Genomic DNA, 23,062 nt, shown 5'->3' on the forward strand with positions numbered 1-23,062 from the left:
GTTTTCAGACATGCCCAAAATGATTAGCGCCCAACCATATGAGTAGCGCCCACAGCCCCTTCATATGTCAGCAGGAGAGATCTCAGACCCTGGGCTCCACGTGGCAGAGTTCTAGGGAGGAGGAGGAGGAGGAGTTAGAGAGACGAAAACTGACATTAATCCCAGACAACCTTCAATTTCAATTCTCCGAAGCGTCACCCACCCTAGTTACAAGGCAGGGAAAACGCTCTTCTTGCTGTGTCTACCTGGAGCAAGGTAACCGATGTACATGATGACTGGCCTGTACAGCCATCACTCACTCTTATTTAACGAGCACAGCTGGTCCATGTAACTTTGAGATTCCCCCCACTCCCCTCAACCACTTTAAAATCGTGTTAGTCCTTACTCTAGACTGCAGGGAACCACCCTATATATGGTCGCAAACTGCCCCGCGCAGGATGGCCCTGGTCCCAACGCAGGCAGACCCTGGCTGCTGCCATTACACATGTTTAAACATTATTTAAGTCCCGCCAGCAGAGCCTGGCAAGTCAGAGTTGGTGGTTTTGTGGGAAGAGTTTGTGAAGGCTCCCAAGGACCCCACATGGAGTGTTCAGTCGGGCAGACACAATCTGTACAGTGGTGTTTGGGCTGCGAGGGAGAAGACCAAAGGAAAAAAACAGCCTCTCTCAGAATGACTAAACACAGCGCATAGCAAGAGCGGGCCATGCAGCTTCTGCCGGGAGCCAGGCAGGGCTCCTTTGAAGAGGTTAAGACGATTCAGCGACAGCCCACTTTCTTCAGCGTAGCTGAACGTTCCCAGAGACGTCTCAGGTGTCAAGAACAGATACACTCAACGCCTCCAAACCTAACCACAGGCAGCAGGTTATCTGGCCACATGGAGCAGTGCTGCACAAGGGCCTGCTTTCACAAGCTCCTTAGAAGGGGTTGCAAGAGGGCTGGCAAATAAGATATTTTATAATTTATCAACATGTCTTGGATGCCGGCTGCTTCTGACGTGGCTCCAAGGTAACCCTACGACATGAGAGAGCCACACGGATGCGATGCCTGAGCAAGCGGAGACAGACAGCAAGCTCCAGCATCAGACTGGAGGTTGTTTTAAAGCACACCACAGATAGGGAGATCTAGCTAGCTAGCTATAGCAAGAGGCCTGGGAGCCACCACCAGCGAGACCTGAAACAGCCTTCAAAGCCCAGTTGCTCGGCCCAGCATCCTATTCAGGGCACTGCATGGCTGAACATTGCACTGTCCGGCTCCAGGCACCAGCACGCCAAGCGCGTGCTTGGGGAAGCAAGCCACAGGGGGCGCTCTGCCGGTCACCGTGAGGGCAGCAGGCAGGTTGCCTTCGGCGGCATGCCCGCGGAGGGGCCACTGGTCCGGCGGCTTCGGTGGACCTCCTGCAGGCGTGCCGCCGAATCTGCGGGACCGGGGACCTCCCGCAGGCAAGCCGCCGAAGGCAGCCTGCCTGCCGTGCTTGGGATGGCAAAATACCTAGAGCCACCCCTGCAAGGAGCACCCAGGAGACTGAGCAATGAGATGTATTTGCCCCTTTACATTTGGTCATAACCAGAGCCACTTCCACCAGTCCCCATGTCAGAGCCATTGTTCTTCTGGCCAAAGAGGACTGGACAAGACTCGCCCTTTGAAACTCACCCATGCAGTGTGGCCTTCATTTGACCCACTTCCGCTGAGGACTGGGACTGTGCCTGAAGATGCTGACTCCAGAGAGCTCCCAGCCACTCCTAGCATAGAGCAAGGAAAGAGCTGTGCTTTGCAATCCAGGCTCCTGCATCACGTGGCACAGGGAACGCCCCACTGTCCCCTCCACAGCTCCAGTGACCAGCATGGGGGATAGAAATGGTGCCATGAGGCTTTTGCTTCTTTCTTCCAGCGGGGCCATTGTCTGAGCTGCAGCACGGTCACGCGCCAGCAACGCCATGTATTTCCCGCCAGTCATCCAAGACTTGTTTGGCAGGGATCAATACACATGGGTGTGGGCGTGGATACATAAACAGGGTGTGATTAAGCTGGATGCCTCAGGTCTGTAACAATTCACCAGGCTTCCTGGCTAATCCCTTGGCTCTCACACCAATGTTTTGGAGGGCAGGGGGCGTACGGCTGCCATGCAGAAGTGGTGATCCCCTGCTTGCAAACTTAATTCATTTTATATCACTAATAAACAGGGATTCTTTCCTAGTAAAGCCCCACAGACGCGTGTCTGGTATGTGGGTCATGGCCTAAGCCGTCCACTGCACTAATTCTGCAGTGACCAGCAGCTGAAATGGAAACATTTCACTCTTCCTGTGAGGGGAAGCTATGTGAAGACAGAACACAGATGAAATGCACAGATTAGGGCAGTGGTTTTCAGCGTGTGCTCTATCCGCAGACTGTGTCTAGAGTCCCGCGAGACTGAAAACTGACTGGACAGAATTCGACTATATTCGCTGTGCAGACAATAGATTTCCCAAGCTGTCCACAAATGAAGAGGTTGAAAACCACCAGAGCAGGGTTTATAGAACATTCCCCTGTGACAATTTGCTCTTCACCATATCAGGTATTCAGGTCAGGCAGAGACTGGAACCCAACCCACCCATGGTCTGTGTGGGATGAATGGGGAGCGGGGAGGGGTTTCAGTCCAGCCCCCCATTGGGATTGGGGTCCACACCAGAAATGGCACTAAGAGCTGGCCCCTTTACTGGCAGGATCAGCAGAGAGGCCGAAGATAAATGCTGAGATCTGATGGCCAAAGTGGGCCATTTATGATGTGACCCCTGGGGAGCGCAGGCCTCCCCTGGGCCATAGAGAGGCTGAATCCTGCTGCGTGCCCAGCATGCTCAATTCCTATGGACTCTGATAAGAGCTGAGGTGACCATTCACCTTGCAGGATAAGGTCCTTAAAGGACCATGGAGACTAACTGCCCCTCTCCCCCTCTGGGTGTAGGTTGAGGCATTTGCAGAAGCACACGCTGCTGCTGGGCCTTGTTCTTAGCTGTTCCACTGCCCGGAGTTCACTCTGAAATGAAAGCAGCATGAGCCCTGGCTCAGCGTCCTCTGCACTCTGACAATGCAGAGCTGTCTTCATGCTAGGTGTAATCATTATCCAGAGCCACATAACCGGGACGATGCCACTAGCCAGCCAGGGACAACCCGGCTAACTGCACAAGATCTGAATTCCACGGGCAGTCACCAACTCAGATCCTGTGACAGCACCTTTTGCTCTCGCAATCACAGACTGTTTGCCGTTCTGAGTAGAGAGAGTGTCTTACTTAGGGGAGCCCATCGGGCTTGCTTCTCAGACTGTGTAACAAACGAAAGTGACCGGATGGTCTTTTATGCTCAATAGAGCATTAGCAAGCAAATGCAATGCCTGCTAAAACAGGGCAAAGAGCTGCACAAAGAACAGTGACAGGCAGCTACTTCTAAAACTTGCCACAAACTCAGAACACGCTGTGCAGTAACTGTGTAAGAGGCCCAGCAATGCTGGAAGCAAGTGCTACCACCAGGGTAGACAACTTCCCAATCTAGTTATAAAGAACATACATGTTGAACTGATGTCTCAGCAGTACGACAAAAGGCTGCCTGTCACCAGTCTGGTTCCAGGAACAGCCCGAACACATCAAGCCGTGTCTAGTTTATGCTTTAAAACTCAGATACTGAGGCAGTTGCTCTGTCTGCTCTTTGCATGTGGAAAGCAATCAGTGCACGGCTACAGACCTTGCTTTGGATCCTGACAGCTGCAGAATGTACAGAAGCATGAACATTTCTACTGCATATTCTTCTCTCTGACCTGCTCCCTTCCACTGGGTTAGGGAATAAAGAGAAGCAAGGGTATTAACTCCTGGAAAGCTTCCCTGGGATCAGGCGAAGGCCTGGGTAAAATAGCCAGCACGTTGTGGGACAGGAACACTGACCGAGCAATCTTTAAGGGATGCTGACACCTTGTGGGAAATGTTGATAAATGGTCCCTATACAGACTGCTCTGCTTGCATTCAGCAGACAAGATTTTCGGAGCAGGCTCAGGGATTTAGCCATGTCACCTTCCATTAACTGGAGTGTTCAAGTCCCTAGGTCATTTTAGAGACTTCAGGCTCCCCTTGTTCCTCTTACCACTACAGAGTCTGCAGAAAACCAGCATCATTGCAGCTTCAGAGTGTATGCACTTCTGGCAGCGTCCCTCAGCAGAAGGCAGAATCTTCCAAGGTGTCAGACTTAGGTTACACTGGCAATCATGGAGGGAAGGAATCTGACTTACCTTAAAGCTCTTGCTGATCAAATGGGTTCTACAAATAAAGGTTTTCCTCAGGAGGCATCAGCTGACTTCGATGCACCCCCTGGGCAGAGAGACGGAACAGCTGGATTTTCTAAGGCATCATGTTATGCTTGGGATGTTAGCTCTGCAATTCGGGCTTAAACAACAGTTTCATGCAGTTCATTGAAAACATGCTGCCTTGAATGTAACCTTTGGTGCTCTCAATTTCTGTATATTCTCCATTCCAATCAGCCAGATCCCTCTAGCCCAGCGCTACCCTCATCCCAGTATTATCAGAAGCAAAAGTGTATCCTTCCAGCAGTTCCAGATGGGATGCGGTGGAAAACCCACCAAAATCCTGCATAATGCCATTTAACTGGATCGCCTCCTCCGGGCTCCTGTCACGGTCTGGACACCCGCTCTCAGACACGGAAATACAGCAGAAATAGGTGGGGTTCAGAGACAGTCAACAAAAACCAATTAGAAACCTGGAGATCCTTTCCTATGAAGAGAGGGTGGAAAGGCTGGGGTTGTTTATTTCGGAGGGAGATGAATATGAGGGGAATGCAACAGAGAAACACAAGGGTCCAGTCAGTAAATTTGAAATGTATCAAACTTAAAACTGGTCAAAGAAATAATCTGCATGAAAAAAAATAGCCAATGGCACTCACTGTCTGAGGCCAAAAGCCTGACCCAGGACTCAAAGGGTTAGAAAGTTTTATATGGATGAGAACATCCACAGACACATTAGTTACTATTTTAAAACATGTTTAGAAAACACAGTCCTCAGGCTTCAGGATACAAGAGAGTCATTAACTGATAGGGGTCAGGAAGAAACTTCTCCTATGGGTGGACTATTCCATAATTGTCCATGATGAGGTTTCTAGCACCTTTCTGTGAAGTCTCCTGTCAGAGACAGGACATCAAGCTAGACAGACTGTTGGTATTATCCAGTGTAGCATAGCAATGCCTATCTTCTTAGGCAAAAGACTGTGAATATGGCTGGCAAAAAGTTATCAGATTAGGATAGTTTGCAGCCAGTTGTTAAAAACTGACCCTCCTCCCAGCTGTTGAAGTTCACACATGCAATCCCTGTAAAGCAGTGGTGGGCAACCTACAGCCCATCAGGGTAAGCTGGTTGCAGGCCACGAGACATTTTGCAGCTGTTGACCGTCCACAGGCACAGCCCCCTACAGTTCCCAGTGGCCACTGTTCACTTTTCCCAGCCACTGGAAGCTGCAGGCCACAAGGACATGCTGGCCACCGCTTCCCGCAGCTCCCATTGGCTGGGAACAGGGAACCGCGGCCACTGGGATCTGCGGCGGGGCTGTGCCTGCGGACATTGACGATCTGCAAAATGTCCCGTGGCCCGCAATCAGCTCACCCTCATGGGCCGTTGGTTGCCCACCACTGCTGGGAAGTCTGCAGCTGCAGATCTTGTCCAATATGCAGAAAATATAAGTTAGTTTTGGATGCTCTGCTTCAATGGAGCCTAACACTGGCAAGGCTTTAACGTCAGTTACAGGCACTGTTTTCAATGGCTCCAGTACAGCTCCCTCTCTCTGAAGGATTCCCACATTTCCACGATCCAGCCTCACAGTTGGGGATGTACTGTACCATACTCATCTTCACATGGACTCTGCCATTCATGAACTCAGAAGGGCTGGTTCTGCACTGCACAGTGTTAATGTACTATTCTTTAAGGGGAAATGAGAGCCTTTGTCACAAACAAAGTATGCATATCTTCCTGTTGGTATGCATACTTCCACCTTTTCATATTCTCTGTATGTATAAATCTCCTGTCCGTGTGTTCCATTCTATGCATCTGAAGAAGTGAGCTGTAGCTCACGAAAGCTCATGCTGAAATAAATTTTTTAGTCTCTAAGGTGCCACAAGTACTCCTGTTCTTTTTGTCACAAACGGACACCTCCCCTCTCCACGGCGGTTGGCTCTGACAATCTCCCTCATTTGCATAGAAGAGGTGTATAGCTGTGGCTTTTAGCAGAGGTTAAAAGGAACAAAACAACTGCTGTCGTTTGTCTCTACTCCACCTATGCTGACGGGTACCTGGAAGATGTTCTGCCCACACTTCACACCCCACCCCCTGCCAAAAAAATATCTGTGTATGAAGTGTGTTATCTAGAAACATTCCCCACCCACCTCAACCCCAAGGGTTTTACTATTTTGTTCACCGACTTCCCCCTCCACCCCAACTGCAGGCAACCTAGAATAACAATGTACATGCAGTGGAGTGAGGAGTTCAGCTTCCCTTTGTAGCTTCCACGAGTTACACTGAACAACTTCTACATCCCCTCTCCTCTTGCTTTCTAGCCTGTGCTCCAGCAATGGGAAATCTGGAGGTGAGGCATGCAGGGAAAGCAGAGCAGGGAAAGGATTATGGCTTAGGACACCACGTCCTGCAGCTTGTCTCTAACACCACGCTGACCATTGTGGTCTAATTAGGGGTGGCCAGCCTGAGAAGGAGCTAGAACTTACCAATGCACATTGCCAAAGAGCCACAGTAATACGTCAGCAACCCCCCCATCAGCTTCCCCCCACCCTACGCATCGCACCTCCCATTCACCGGCAGCCTCCCTCTCCCTCCCAATCAGCTGTTTCGTGGCATGCAGGAGACTCTAGGGGAGGGCATGGAGCGAGGGCACAGAAGGCTTAGAGGAGGGAGCAGGAAGGGGTGGAGCGGCAGAGCCAGGGGTTGAGCAGTGAGGACCCCCCCCCCGGTACATTGGAAAGTTGGTGCCCACAGCTCCGGCCCCAGAGTTGGTGCCTATATAAGGAGCCACATATTCACTTCTGAAGAGCCACATGCAACTCCAGAGCCACAGGTTGGCCACCCCTGGGCTCTCCTTGTTCCCTTGTGCTCCCCGTTTATCTGTCTTACGCTCAGAGCATGAGCTCTTTTGTTCTGTCTTTGTACAAAAGCAAACATGATTCTGGGATGCATAAACAGGTGTGTTGTAAACAAGACACGAGAAGTCATTCTTCCGCTTTACTCTGCGCTGGTTAGGCCTCAACTGGAGTATTGTGTCCAGTTCTGGGCACCGCATTTCAAGAAAGATGTGGAGAAATTGGAGAGGGTCCAGAGAAGAGCAACAAGAATGATTAAAGGTCTTGAGAACATGACCTATGAAGGAAGGCTGAAGGAATTGGGTTTGTTTAGTTTGGAAAAGAGAAGACTGAGAGGGGACCTGATAGCAGTTTTCAGGTATCTAAAAGGGTGTCATCAGGAGGAGGGAGAAAACTTGTTCACCTTAGCCTCCAATGATAGAACAAGAAACAATGGGCTTAAACTGCAGCAAGGGAGATTTAGGTTGGACATTAGGAAAAAGTTCCTAACTGTCAGGGTAGTTAAACACTGGAATAAATTGCCTAGGGAAGTTGTGGAATCTCCATCGCTGGAGATATTTAAGAGTAAGTTAGATAAATGTCTATCAGGGATGGTCTAGACAGTATTTGGTCCTGCCATGAGGGCAGGGGACTGGACTCGATGACCTCTCGAGGTCCCTTCCAGTCCTGGAGTCGATGAGTACAGCGCCTGGCACAACGGGAACCACACCACACACAATTAACTTGTCTCCCACGTGACATCAGCTATGGCTTCACATAGGGCTTAGACAGAGACCTCACCCACCAACCCATGAGCCAAGTGAGGGGGAAGAAAGATGGTTTCTACTTTGACGGTATCTCTACTGTGTAATGCAATCCACCCTAATGATAATGAACCTGTGGGAGGTCTCAGCACTGGGGAGGAGGCAGAAAGATCTAGTCTGGGTGCCCAAGCAGAGCAGACAGGTTCAGAGATGCCCAATATCTTACCACAATCTTTTTCACCAGAACTGCTGGAGAATGAACATCTGCTCGAGCGTGACAGCAAGGCAAGAAGCCAAACAGCGAAGGCAAAGCAGGACTAGTCTTTGGTCCCAAAATAACTATCACCCAATCCCTCTGCTCAGAGCAGCACAAGGGGTAGAGGGTTTTCCTCCACAAAGCAACAGAACTGGGGTCTTGTTGGGCATGCGAATAGGAATGGACAAGACAAAATCTCTTCCACCTGGACAATAAATGTGATCGACTCCCGTGGAAGGGCAGAACTGTTGCGCCAGAAGCTCTCTGTTCGCACCAGGGCTCAGTCTCTATTCGACACCATTTTTTCAAAGGAAACAGAAGTTTGGCTGCCAACTGGGGGAGGGGGGGACACATCACACTGGGTAAAACCGGGGTATTCACAATCCACACAACTGCTAGGCCACGCAGAGAGCGTGGGACACGCTGACAAGCTTAATAGCTTGTTTATCAGGTCTGTGGTGCAAACCCAGTAAGAAAATCCTGTCCTCCTGCGCAGTATTAGTCCTCTGCAAAATTTCGCCACCAGCGTTCCCCTACATGGCACTGTGGGCCCAATCCAAATTCAGGGATGTTTGCACTGGGGGGCTGGGGAGGGGGTTTCTAGTTAAGAATTAAGTGTTATTCCTCCTCTCCTGGTTTTCCTTCTCCATGCAGGGTTCCCTACTAGCTACATACAAATGGCACAGCTGTTCTCCAGCGAGCACTGCAGTGCTCCAGCGAGCACTCTCTCATACCAAGTGGGGTCTGAGGCTCATCGCCAAAAGCAAACAGACACAACACCTAACTTCGAGCTGGGAGGAGCTGCTTGATAAAGTGTCAATTGTGCAAACGGTTTTCACACTTCCAGCTGACAAGTGACTTGGCATGGCCCCATTACCGCCCATGCGGTAAGGGCGAGATCAAAACAAAGTTAACCCCCTGATCAAAACAAAGTTACCCCCATGGGGGAAGTTACACCTGAAATCCAAATAATCCCGGCACATGGAAAACAATGAAGTGCGCGTCTCCTTCCCCACCCCCACCCAACTGCGCAGCCCACAGAGGTCTTCACACCCCAACTGGGGGTGCAGCCTGCAGGGACCAGGCACTGTTCCAGCTGAGCGAGGCAGTAAGAGACGCTGATCCCGCTGGAACCTGCAATCTCCAGGGCCCGCACCCCCCTACTGCTATCAAAGGAGGCAGCGTTTGCTCCATTTTATACGCAGGACATAGCGCCCTCGCTAGCATGGCCCTTGGCTCTGCCCACCTGGAATTAGAATGGCAAACTCTCCAGGGGAGGGCTAGCTCAGTGGTTTGAGCACTGGCCTGCTAAACCCAGGGGTGTGAGTTCAATCCTTGAGGGGGTCACTTAGCAATCTGGGGTTTTATTTAAAAAAGGATAAAAAAACTGTCTGGGGATTGGCCCTGCTTTGAGCAGGGGGTTGGACTAGATACCTCCTGAGGTCCCACCTTGGGAGAAAGGCTGGTCTCAGAGTTGAGGCTCTGGACTGGGACTCAGGAAATTTGGGTTTAATTGGCAACTCTGTCACAGGCGAGCTCGGGCAAGCCCTTTGTCTGTCCGGATTCGGAACTCTCTGGGGAAGAGACCAGTGAGCTGTTTCCACAGGGCCTAGCAAAGAAACAAGAAAAAGAATTTAAACTCCCACAACTGGCGGAAACAGAAGCAACAGGATGCAAAAGAAACAAACGCTTGGCTATTAATTATGAAGATGAAGACCAGACAGGTGATTAAAGGACGGCTGTAGTCACATGGCCGTGAGGCTTACCACTGAGAACCGTTTGCAGTTCCGTGGTTACCAGAACTCCAGGCTGAACCCTGCCAGGCGCATAGCCAATGAAACGTACCTGATTCGGTGTAATCAGAGCAGTCAGCACTCCCAGCAGGGCAGGGACAGCAAAGGTTGGTCTCTTTCCCAACTGAAAGAAGTTAGAATCAAAGAAAACACCGATTTGCTTCACAGTCCTGCTCCTGCTGTGAGAGGGAGAGGGTGGGTTTCTGAGAGACCTGCCCAGCGCTCTCCTTGTAAGTCTGCAAATTCCACATACACTTGGCTTTGCCCCCCAAAGGAGCATTTCCCTTCCCAGCCAAGGACGCTGCCAGCAGCCCAGACTCAGGCACGAACCAGCACTAAGTCAGCACGTGCATGCAGCTGAGGGTCAGGAGGGTTAATGGAGACAGATTAAATAGGCTCTAGTGAAGCTTTGACAAGCACCTCAGTGGAGAACGGTTTGAGGAGCTGAACCCCCGTGCTGGGGACCCTTCACCCAGTGGAGCTACTGACGGCCAGCATAACACCGACAGACCCTGGTCGTCAGCAAGCGGGACTCAACCCGGGGCCTCTGGAGCGTAGTGCATGAGCCTCTACTGCACGAGCGAAAAACCAACGGGCTCTTAGCTAAGGCTGGAGCAGACTCAGATTCTCTCTCTCTTTAAGTGGCCTCGGTGCCACTAGCTGGGCCAGAACCCCACCCCCAGGAGGGGTGCGGGTTACACAAACACCAGACATTTCACAGGAGAGCAGCCACAGAACGACAGGGTAGGCTGTTCTTTGTGTTCCAGCGATGCCCACGAGGCCCATACGATAGCAGAGCCCCCCGTGCCAGGTGCTGTAGATACCTAGGAAGAGACGGCGCCTGCCTCAGAGACCTTACAGCCCCAACACACGAGATGGGACCGGGAAATGTCCCTGTTTTACAGATGAGGAGCAGAGCCACAAAGGGGGTCAGACTAGATGACCCTGGGGGGTCTCTTTTAACCCTACAGTTCTAGGAGTCTCTGACTTGCCCACATTCTCCTGGCGAGTCGGTGGCAGTGCCGGGAATTGATCTCCTGAGGCCGAGTCACATTCGTTAGCACTCTGGACTCTTCAGACTCCGCGGATCACCTCGCTCCACGCCCCAGCAGGGCCCTGGTTATTCTTACCTACCAAGGGGAGGGGGCACATTTGGTGAATTAACGCCTCATAAGAAAGACAACTGCACCCCACGCCCCCTCCCCAAGTCTGCCACAAAACAGACCCTGGAAGCCACATGCACAAACCTCTGAGCCAGGGAATGACCTGGGCCTGCCAGGGGCTGAGTGGGGGCCAGGCAATGGCCCAAGAGAGAGGCAGGAGAGCCTTGGCCAAGGGGTGGCTGGGGCAGTGCTCAGGGAGTGGGGGGGCACGATGAAGTGGGGAAAGAGTGTTGTTTTTTTAAATAAAGTTATCAGGTTAATGGGGGAAGCACAGGTGCAAACTCCCTCCCATTTGGCAGCCAGGTGTGGAAGAGCAGCCTCCCCCCAAAATACCCTCACACACACAGCTCCAGCTCCCAGACCCCGGGGCCACCTGCTAACTAGCCACCAGGAAGCCACTGGACTCCCCCCAGAACCAGCCCCTGGGGAGCCACTGCAGCCCCCCAAGCCGGCCCCCAGGGAACCACCACTACCCCCCAGAGCCCACCCCCCATAGATCCACCACTGCCCCCCACACCACAAACCAGCCCCCACAGAGCCACCACTGCACCCCACAGAGCCCACCCCCCATATATCCATCACTGCCCCCCATGCCCCAGACCAGCCCCCAGGGAGTCACTGCTACCCCCTAGAGCTACTGCACCCCCCAGAGCCCACCCCCCATAGATCCACCACTGCCCCCCATGCCACAAACCAGCCCCAGGGAGCCACCACTGCACCCCCCAAAGCCCACCCCCCTATATATATCACTGCCCCCCATGCTGCAAACCAGCCCCCAGAGAGTCACCGCTGCCCCCCACACCAGCCTCCAGGGAGTCACCGTTGCCCCCCACCCCCATAGATCCACCACTGCCCCCACACCCCAGACCAGCCCCCAGAGAGTCACCGCTGCCCCCCACCCCCATAGATCCACCACTGCCCCCCCACGCCACAAACCAGCCCCAGGGAGCCACCACTGCACCCCACAGAGCCCACCCCCCATATACATCACTGCCCCCCACGCCCTGGACCAGCCCCCAGGGAGTCACCGCTGCCCCCACCCGCTGGAGCGTGGCCGGCCTTTGCCTCCCTCTCCTCCCCGCGAGGGACCGGGACCGGGACCGGGACCAGCCCCACGTGGCCTCAGCGCCGCCAGCTGGTCAGAAACACAGCTGGTGGGCGTGGCCACAAGAAAACCACGTGGCGCCCACTCCGGAGCAGGGGGGAAGCTCCCCCGGGGGGGGGAGGTGTTGGAACAGCCCTGGCGGGGCGTCTGGCGCAGGGGGTTTTAAAGGGGGCGGGGTCGAGCGTGGCGCATGATTAGCTGGGGGGGGGGGGCGTGCTGGGGGCTTATGGGCTGGAGCCGGGGGTGGGGGGGCCGGTCCGGTCCTTGGGGCTCAGGGCACCAGCTGGTGCTGCAGAGGAGGCCCAGGTGGGGCAGCCCCCTGGGGTAGTGGCCGAGCCTGGGTTGGGGGCTGGCATGGCCCCCTGGCCCAGCAAGTCCCGGGGGGTGTCCCTGGGGGCTCTGGAACCATGGGCAGCTCGCCCAGCCCAGTGACTGGTAGCCGCTTCCTGGAGAGGCCTGGCTCAGTCACCTAGGCGTTCTCACGGCAGCGTGCCCCGGTGGCAGGGTCTGATGCCCGGGAACCCACCCCGTTAGGTTAACGGCTTGCGGGGCATGGTGCGGTGGCTAAGGAATCAGGCGTGAGCAGCGCGGGGCTATTGGGTACTTGGGTCTCTGCTTAGAGCATAATTTCCTTAACACTAACAAAGGCTGCACCCCCATGGAAGGGAAAATGCTGCACCCTTGGAGGGCTGACGTGAGAAACCATTGTGATGTGCTTCACAGCCAGGGAGCTATGCTGCTAACACATCTGCACACAAACTGCCCCGTTTGCCTTGCACATGAGGCTGGATTTTGCCGTCTCTAGCCAGCCAGGAGGCCTGAATATTATTTATTAGTGATACAGAGAGTGTTGCACTCACACACGAAGATGCTGCATAACATAACAAACAGCAACACTGCCAAAGGACCAAGTAACGTGTTTGTGACAGACAAATGGTGTAGCTAGGAGGAACAGGAGTAGATGTACGAAAATGTATCATCCAGGCTGAATATCAGTGAAATCTTCCTGAGGTTGTGGTCTGTTAGACTGTAAAGATCCTGCCCCTTCCAAATGGGGGTGGCAAAACCACATCCTCTGAGAACTAGAGTATCTCACCTTAATCTCTGCCCTGCAGCCAGATACCAGAGTGCCACATCTGTAATAGTAATCTGCAGATTTGACTACAGGGATCCATCATGCATTTGCCAGACAAGATTAACCTTTTCTATGTCTTTTTCATTTCTTGTTGAGAAATCTAGCACAGAGTGTAGCTGAACACGGACAAAAGGGAAGCAAAGGATGGTTTTGAACTGAGGCTTGAATGATGGGAGAAGCAGGAGGAGCAGTTATTACTGGTTATTTGTATTTAAATAGCATAGATGCTGGCCATATGCAGTATGTGGCCCAAAGATCTTACAGGTAGGAAGAGCCCCACCAACCCGGGAACAAGATCTCTGGCCCCAGATATTGCAAATAGCCCTGAATGAGAATCAGAACATAACTTAAAAGCAAGGGCATTAAACAAGAGCCTGATTTTGTCGATTCATAGATGTATCCCGAACTATGCAATGCAAGTCCCTGCTGCTCAAGAAATCCAGCCTGGAGGAAGATGTTTGTCAGCTGCTTGCATGTGGAAGCAAGTCGGCCCTATCACTGGGGTAGGATAAGGAAGGAGTGTCAGTTGCCTTCCATGGCAATACCAGCTGAGAAAGGGCAGCAGGCGGCAGCGCAAAATGTGCTGCACCAGTCTGCGAAATATTCAGCTATCGTTCCAGTGTGTGCGGCAATTGAGCGAGAACACCTTCCCACTAGTGCTTTACTGGGGTGATGGGGGGCAGTCCTCCCCCATCCAAAGCCCTTCAACACAAGTGAAAATTGAAGAGCGGGTGTATCCGATCTGACTGGGTGGGAGGTATTGCTTCTTCCCTGTGAATAAATGGGGCAGCTTTGTAGCAAAAGAGAGGGCTGAGCTGGGCCTTATGAGCCAGGTCGTTATCAGCTCAGGTTGTAATGAATCCCTGATTCTCACAATGCGGGTGCTTGCTTTCTAAGCTATGTCCACGAGAGGGCAACATTAGACCATCAGGTTGATTACATCTCTGCGCACCTGTAACCTTCCCCCCAGTAATTAACAGGTACAATGAGTGGAGAGGGAAAGTGAGAGGAAAGCAGCCCAGCATTGGGGTGTGGGTCTGTGCTGGGGCAGAGAGTCCAGCAAAGAGAGGGGGGAACTGGAGCATACCCTGTAGACCAGCTCCAATTAGACCCTTATTGTCCTGCTCACGTGCTGAATGCTGCCTAAAAGCTCAGTTTGATGCTTAAACATCCTCATCTTCCTGCCACCGATTCTGTTAAACCCCTTTTTTTTTGCTGCCGCTGTTGGGGGTTAGACAATCCCAGAGAAATCCCGAAACAATAAGATGCTGACAAAGGTCAAAGTTTTCTCATTCGAAAACCAGCCTTGGGCCATGTAAGTTGTGGCGTCCTCGAAGTCCCGACAATGGCAGCTTAAAGTTGTCATGATCCATGTTCAGTCACTTTCCTTTACTGTGAACGATAAACAGTCTAAGGGGAGAATGGGGCTTTGCATTTCTGTAGTGCCTTTCCTTTACGCACTTTACGGACATTCATGGTGACGCCTTTGTGATGTGGGTCACCATCATCACCCCATATTACAGGGAGACAGACTAAGGGACAGAGAAAAAGTGACGTGTCCAGGTGTCAAGGTTCCTTCCCCACTCTGAACTTTAGGGTACAGATGTGGGGACCTGCATGGACACTTCTAAGCTTAATTACTAGCTTAGATCTGGTATCGCCGCCACCATCCAGAATTTCAGTGTCTGGATCACTCCCTGTCCCCCCAAAACTGTTATTTCTCACCTCTATATATTATTTATTTATTTAAAAACCTTTTTGCTGTTAACTAGCATATTATCTCTGGAGACACAAATCCACAGTTTGAGAACTTGCAAAACTAAGCACCTCTGATGGTATCTTCTAGACTGAGCACTGAGTCCCATTGGGTGGATAGAAAGATTAACTCAATAATCGATACAGAACCCCCGGGAGCCCCATAAGATTGGGTCCCTAATCCATGAACTATTGGAACTCGTTTACAAAACTTTTCTTAAACACGACATGAATTCATTGTCTCATACTATAGAATTAGAATTTATAAGCCCTATTCCATGATGAGAGATCTTTGCACTATAATGTAGATTAATTAAAGCTAGCTTTAGAAAGTTTTTTTCCTCAAAAAGCATTTTATCAAAAAAAATCTGATTTAAATAACAAAAATCTGATTTTTGATTTAAAAAAAAAAGATTTTTATCCACCCTGGTTAGAATATGGACAGCAGCAAGGCAAGCATCCCGTATGCCTTGACCCCACCAATTCTGCCTCAACCCTGCTCCTGGACAGACTGCACCTGTCCTCTCTACTCACCCCTGAGGCTGCCGGTGGGGGGAGCTGGGGGCACTGCGGGGCTGGCCTGAGGGGTGTCAGAATGTGGGAAGCCTGGGACTGGAATAGCAGGGAGTCGGCGAGTCAGCACAGAGGTTCCTCGACAGCTGTGCACGTGTCTCCAGCACTGGGTGGGACTGGAGACCAGGACCCGTCAAGCAGGGGCACTGGAGTCCGGGGTTGAGAGAGGCAGCGGCTGACTGTGTCCGGAGGAATCTGTAGGCCATGTAGGCCATGCTGTCACCTGCTCTAGCTGATGTTAGCCGCCTCCCACTTTCATCAATACCTCGGAACTGTTTTCAGCACAGAGCGGTGGTGGGCAGGTGTCCGCCCGTCGCAACGCATCTAGGCAGGGCAGCCGAGGCTTTACCAGCTCTGGGCTCTCCCCTGTGAGCAAACAGTGAGGAGTATGAGGAGCGGAGGGGCCCATCTGCAGCACCAACTGCCACTCGGCGACTGCAAACAAAGGCGTTGGCCACAACGGAGCCAGACTCTTGCTGCAGGAGGACACCAGCTCTGCAGCTGGGATCACACCACTCTGCACCCGGGGCCGCATCAGAGCATGGGAAACAAACTCATGGAGCTCCCTGACTCAGACAGCAGAGGTTGCTGAGATCTATGGTGGTTCCCTGGGGCCTCATCCAAAGCCCGCCAAACTCAGTGGAAAGGCTACCTTAGACGTCACTGGGGGTTAAGTCAGGTCCATGATGAATGAGCATCATTATTATTCATTATTTGTATGAACGTGGTACCCAGCCATGGGTCAGGATCCTGTTATTCTAGGAGCTGTATAAGTAGATCCCAAATGCGATTTCTTCACACAATGCAAAGTCAACCTGTGGGACTCCTCGCCAGAGGATGTTGTGAAGGCCAAGACTATAACAGGGTTCAAAAAAGAACTAGATAAGTTCCTGGAGGATAGGACCATCCATGGCTATTAACCAGGCTGGGCAGAGATGGTGTCCTAGCCTCTGTTTGCCAGAAGCTGGGAATGGGCGACAGGGGATGGATCACTGATGATTCCCTGTTCTATTCATTCCCTCTGGGGCACCTGGCATTAGCCACTGTCAGAAGACAGGACACTGGTGTGAAAGTAAAATAAATTATATATTAAGAATAGAAAGGATTAAAGAAATGCTGTCTGTATCTTTAAGCAAAAATGTTGGAATATTGCAACCAGGTGTCAGGAATACAGACATTAACATAGAACAATTGCACCGTTTAAGGGCAATTGGTGAAGCATTAGCCTTAGATCGATAACAGTTAGTAAGGAAATAGGATATGCATGCTGTGCCCCAGGTGAATTTTCCTGTTTTGCTTTCTTTGTTCCTTTGTCTAATTCCCGCTCTTTTATCTGTATAAATAAGACTGTTTGGGTCTTGCATGGCCGCTCACATATTCTGAATGTTATTGGCGGAGCGCTGCGCTAATAAACAGAGTGGTCTGACAAATTGTGAGTCTTGATTCTAACTTTGACAATTTGGAGGTTCCACCGAGATGGCAACCGTCTTCACTGGGGCTGTGTGATTCCTGACCGTTTGTGTAGGACGACCGTGGCAGCCGGCACCTGGGCACTTGGCCCAAGCGGTCCTCCACTAAAACGGAAAGGCGCACGACCACAGTGAAGTCTACGCCATCGAACCTGTTGGTTCCCACTCTGTTCTGGTAGGGATCCCGGGATCTGACATCAGGATTCTGGTCAGGTAATTATTTCTGTGTTTTGTCCGGACTGAGGACTGTCCTGTCTCTGTGTCTATCCGTCCTCCCTGTGGAGTGTTTGAGTCTGGGTGCCGTCTCTATCTGGGGATCGGCCGACCAAGGGGTTCCCGTCCCTGCGGTCTGAGTGAGTGAAATCTGCACAATCGCAGCCGCACCACACCTTGGGTAAAACCCTTAGTGTGAAAGCAAGGGCGATTGAGGCAGTAGCCTGTGGGCTCCTTTTCTGTGTTGCACTGGGCATCGCTCTGACGAACCCTAATTTCCTTCTTGTGTGATTGGTGTGTGAAGTCCTCCTGTATGGGTAACCAGACGTCTAAGCCGGGGCAGTTCCCTAAAGGAACTCCGGCTCATTTTATGTATTTTAGGAAAGGTCTAGACTCCTGTAAGTTTCTGGAAAAATGGTCTAGGCTAACTCAGGGAGATCCCAAAACTCAGTGGCCACTGTTAGGATCTTGGGATAAGGATCGAGTAGACGTCTTAAAAGACAAGCTCGGCCAATCTAAAACTAAATTGGCAAAAGGAGAGGTCGATTGTTTCATGCAATGGTGGGAAGAGGCAAATCGTAGATGGACAGAATCGAAACTCGCCTCTCTCAAAGATTCAAATGATAAGTTAAAATCTTTATTGGAAACCTCCTCTCCCACCACTAGACCGAGCGCTCCCCTTTACCCTGTTCTCCAAGCAGACCCCCCTTCATACTCCTGTCTCCGGGTGGGAAAAGACGAAGAAAACCCCTTGCTAGATTCCGGGGATGAGGATGAAGAAGACGCATTAATTGGCCTGGCAGCCTTGCGTCGAATCAATAGACGGTCACCCACGCCCCCAGCTCAGGAACAACTGTCACCAGATCTCCCAGATCAGGAACAATTCCCAGAGATCTCCAGTTCGGACCTGTCTGGACCATCTGGTAATGCCGAGGCCCATTCCTCTGGACTAATTCTGCCTCGTAAAAGTTCACGCTTAGGCCTTAAAAATATCCAGGCTCCCCTCCGAATCCTGCATACTGGGGGCCAGGACGGGGGTCCCACTTGGAGCTATAAACCCTGGACTCGAACTGAGCTCCTTTCAATTATAAAAGGCTTTCCAAAGCCCCGAGAAAATCCTACCAAATTTGCAGAGGAATTTTTGTTGGTGTGCGATACCTATGAACCCTCTGAGGCAGACCTCCTGCAGCTGTGCAAGCTACTTGTAACAGCCCCTAGTGAGCATGATAAGTGGCTCACAGCAGCAGATTGGCCCGCTGCTGACCGCCACTCTACTTTGCCAGACACTGGTCCTACTGCTGAATACCGAAAAAAGTGTAAGGAACGAGCTAAAAATCTATTTGAAGCCATCCCTCGGGTATGGACTCCTAAAACCAACTGGACTGCCATAAATAGCTGTAAGCAACGACAGGGAGAAAACCCTGGTGACTATCGCACCCGGCTAACTGACATTTTTCTGCAACATTCTGGTATACAGCAACCAGATACAAATGGACAGGGTGCCCTGGCTAGTGCATTTGTTAATGGCCTCCTGCCTGCTATTGGCAATCTGCTAAAACGCATAAGTGTTGGATGGGAGACCGAAACCATGGACAAATTGCAAACAGTGGCAGAGCACTGCCAACGTACTTTAAAAGGAAAGGAAGAGCAATCAGCTCAGCAGTTAATGGCCTTGCAAATACAGCATTATTCAGGGCAGGGCAAACAGTACCGGGGACGGGGAAAATACCAGGGACGAGGACGGGGGGGACGTGGTCGCGGGAGGGAACAGGGAACTGGATTTTCGGGTTATGGGGATGTTTGTAATTACTGTAAACAGCCGGGACATTGGAAAAATGAGTGTCCAAGCCGGCCTGGTAACTCTGTAAACAACCAGTTAACCCCCCTGCCAGCACAGCCAGTCAGCCCCCAGCCTTACTTTGCCTCACAACAATGACGGGACACCGGGGAACCTCAGGAAATTTTAGCCCCTTTACTACCTCTCACTCCCACTGGTGAGTGTGTGTTAACTATCAATGATCTTTCTCTCCCTTTCCTTGTTGACACGGGAGCTTCGCTCTCTGCAGTTCGTACTACCGACCTGCCTGAGGTTCCCCGCTCCGGAAAAACCGTGTCCGCTGTGGGCATTACGGGAGTCCCAACCCCTTATCCCCTTTCAAAACCTCTACCAGTCCAGGTTGGTCCCCTTTCTGCGGATCATGCCTTCCTTCTCTCTGATTCCACTCCGGTAAACCTTTTGGGTCGGGATCTGTTATGTAAGCTTGGCTGCACCATATACTGTTCCCCGGATGGGGTCTATTTACAAATTCCCCAGTCTTCCCTGAGTGATTCTGTAGCCTCCCTGCTGTCTGAAACGTCCCTTTCTACTCCGGTCCCTTGTTGCCCACTGGTCCCGTCCCTTGAGCACCTAATTTCACAGGTCCCATCCTCTCTGTGGCCAACCCATCCCTCTGAGGTGGGCCGCTTAAATACTGATCCTGTCTGCATTACTGTTGACTCTTCCAAACCCCTGCCTCGCCTATCTCAGTACCCTTTAAACCCTGAGGCAGAGGCTGGCATTGCTCCGGTCATAACTGCCCTGCAGGAGCAAGGCATTATTGTTCCCTGTTCCAGTCCCTGTAACACTCCTATCCTCCCTGTTCGAAAAGCTGATGGCAAATCATGGCGATTTGTTCAGGACCTTCGAGCCATTAATCGTATTGTCATACCTGTTTTTCCTGTTGTCCCAAACCCAGCAACAATCCTGGCTTCTATTCCACCAGCTGCAACTCATTTTACTGTTGTTGATTTGTGTTCTGCTTTCTTTTCTGTTCCGGTTCACCCTGATTCCCAATACCTCTTTGCCTTTTCCTACAGGGGACAGCAATATACATGGACCACACTCCCTCAGGGGTATACGGAAAGTCCATCTTATTTCTCCCAGGCATTAGCCCGAGACCTAGCTGACCTTGTTTTCCCATCTGGGTCCACTCTAGTCCAATATGTAGATGATCTGCTCCTCTGTTCCCCCTCGTTATCTGCCTCAGAAACTGATTCTTTAGTGCTCCTTACTGCCCTAGCAAACAAAGGTCACAAGGCTTCTCGCTCTAAACTACAGCTTTGTCAAACCTCTGTCACATACCTTGGTTTTCTCCTCTCCCAGGGTTCCCGTACACTTTCTCCCACCCGCGTCCAGGCTATTCTTAGCTTTCCCCGACCCTGCACTCCACGCCAGGTCCGAAAATTTTTAGGCATGACTGGATTTTGCAGGCAATGGATTCCCCAATACGCCTCCCTTGCAAAACCTCTACAGGAACTCACTCGACTCTCTGTGCCTAATCCCATGCCATGGTCACCTGAAGCAGACTCTGCCTTTGTTTCCCTCAAACAAGGTTTGGCTTCGGCCCCCGCTTTAGGGCTGCCAGACTATTCTAAGCCTTTTACCCTTTTCTGCCATGAACAATCTGGATGTGCACTTGGAGTTCTCACTCAGGTGCACGGAGGCAGGAATCGCCCAGTAGCTTATTTCTCTGCCACTTTGGACCCCGTGGCCCAAGGCCTGCCCCCCTGCCTGCGTGCTGTGGCTGCTGCAGCACGCTTAGTCGAAATGTCTGAATCCCTTGTCCTTCGCTCCCCCCTTACTCTCATGGTCCCTCACTCTGTAGAAACTCTGCTGTTACAACGCAATACAAGCCACCTCTCCTCCGCTCGCCTTACCAGGTATGAACTTCTACTGCTGTCGGCCTCATTTATCACTATAAAGCGCTGTTCTCAGTTAAATCCTGCCACTCTCCTTCCTTTGTCTAATGACGGTGATCCTCATGACTGCCTTGCTACTGTCTCTGCTATCACCGTCCCGCGCTCTGACCTTTCTGATGTCCCTCTCCCTAACTCTGACCTTGTTTTGTTTACTGATGGTTCCTGTTTTCGAGACAACCAAGGTCGTCTCCTTGCAGGGTACGCTGTAGTGTCACTCTCTGAAACCCTAGAAGCTGCACCTTTACCTTCTGTAACCTCAGCACAGGTTGCTGAATTAGTTGCCCTCACCCGTGCCTGCTTTTTGGCTGAGGGACGCTCCGCCACCATTTACACTGACTCTCGCTATGCTTTTGGGGTTGTACATGACTTTGGTACCCTCTGGCAAGCTCGGGGTTTCCTTACATCTGCCGGTACCCCTATTAAGAACGGCCCCTATATCGCTGCTCTCCTGTATGCAGTTTTACTTCCCTCTGCCCTGGCTATTGTTAAGTGCCCTGGCCACTCGATGGCAGACACTGATGTTGCTAAGGGTAACGCGTTTGCTGATGCCTCTGCTAAACATGCTGCTGCTATAGAACCTTCCCCAGATGCATTTCTAGGTTCCCTCTCTGTTTCTGTACCACCACCCTCCCTCACTGACCTCACCCTGCTCCAGGACTCTGCCCCAGAAACTGAAAAAGATTCCTGGGTTGCCCAGGGTTGCTCTCTACATCCTGATTCCCTTTGGCGTTCGCCTACTGGTACCTTCGTAGCCCCCTTTTCATTCTACCCATCGCTGGCCGCCCTGCTACACGGTGTTTCGCATGTCGGAAAGGAGGGAATGGTGTCTGCTCTAACTAAGGCGGGATGGTGGGCTCCCCATTTCAGCTCTTTTGCAGCCCGCCACTGTGCCGCCTGCACCACTTGCCAAAGCCACAATATTGGTAAACCTGTAAAAGTGGCTCAGGGATTCCGGGGCTTGCCCCAAGCACCCTTCTTGCACTGGCAACTTGATTTTGTACAAATGCCTAAGTGTCAACGATTTGAATTTATTTTGGTTATGGTATGTTTATTTTCTGGTTGGATTGAAGCCTTTCCTTGTTGCAAGGCTGACTCACTGTCCGTTGCTAAATGTTTGTTAAACCATATTATGCCTGCCAAGGGAATTCCTGCCACTCTGTCCAGTGACCGGGGTACACACTTTACCGGACAAATTGTTCAACACCTGGATCGTATATTACATGTCACACACCTGCTGCACTGTCCCTACCACCCACAAAGTGCAGGTGCTGTGGAAAGGCGAAATGGTGTACTTAAGAATAAACTTGCTAAAATTTGTGACTCCACAGGGTTAAGCTGGTCAGCAGCTTTACCACTAGCCCTTATGGAAATGCGATCCACTCCATCCCAAAGGCATAAACTGAGTCCTTTTGAAATCGTTATGGGACGCCCTATGCGAACTGTGGCTACCATTACTCCAGTCCCAGACTTGAATTTGACTCACAGTACGCTCCTTCAATATTGCAAAGGATTAATGCAAGCTGTAAGTCACTTCCATTCACAGGTTCGAGCCGCCTGGCCAACGGAACCCACCTCTGACGCCTGCCACAACCTCGAACCAGGTGACTGGGTCTACGTACGGCATCACCATCGAAAACACGCCTTGGAACCTCGCTGGAAGGGTCCTCATCAGGTACTGCTTACTACCCAGACAGCTGTTAAGCTATCTGGCACTGCAGCATGGATACATGCTTCACAGTGTAAGAAGACACCCTCCCCGGCGAACCAATCAACACCTCAGGACTGCGCAGAGTCCGTTTTGACTCCAGAAGAAGACGCAGAGGAACAGCCTGCAATACCTTACAATCTACGCTCTCGTAAGGGTTGCCAGAAGCAGATGACGATCTAAAGCAAGGCCCAAGAAGCAGCAGCAGTGAGCCTAGCGCCTGCTGTCTGGTGGACATAAAACTGTGAGTGCAGTTCCCTCAGTTGAGGTTGTCAGAACCAGAAGGGCCTTGCCTCCAACATG

The sequence above is a fragment of the Gopherus evgoodei genome, chromosome 23, assembly GCF_007399415.2.
Source record: "Gopherus evgoodei ecotype Sinaloan lineage chromosome 23, rGopEvg1_v1.p, whole genome shotgun sequence".
Classification (NCBI taxonomy): Eukaryota; Metazoa; Chordata; order Testudines; family Testudinidae; genus Gopherus; species Gopherus evgoodei.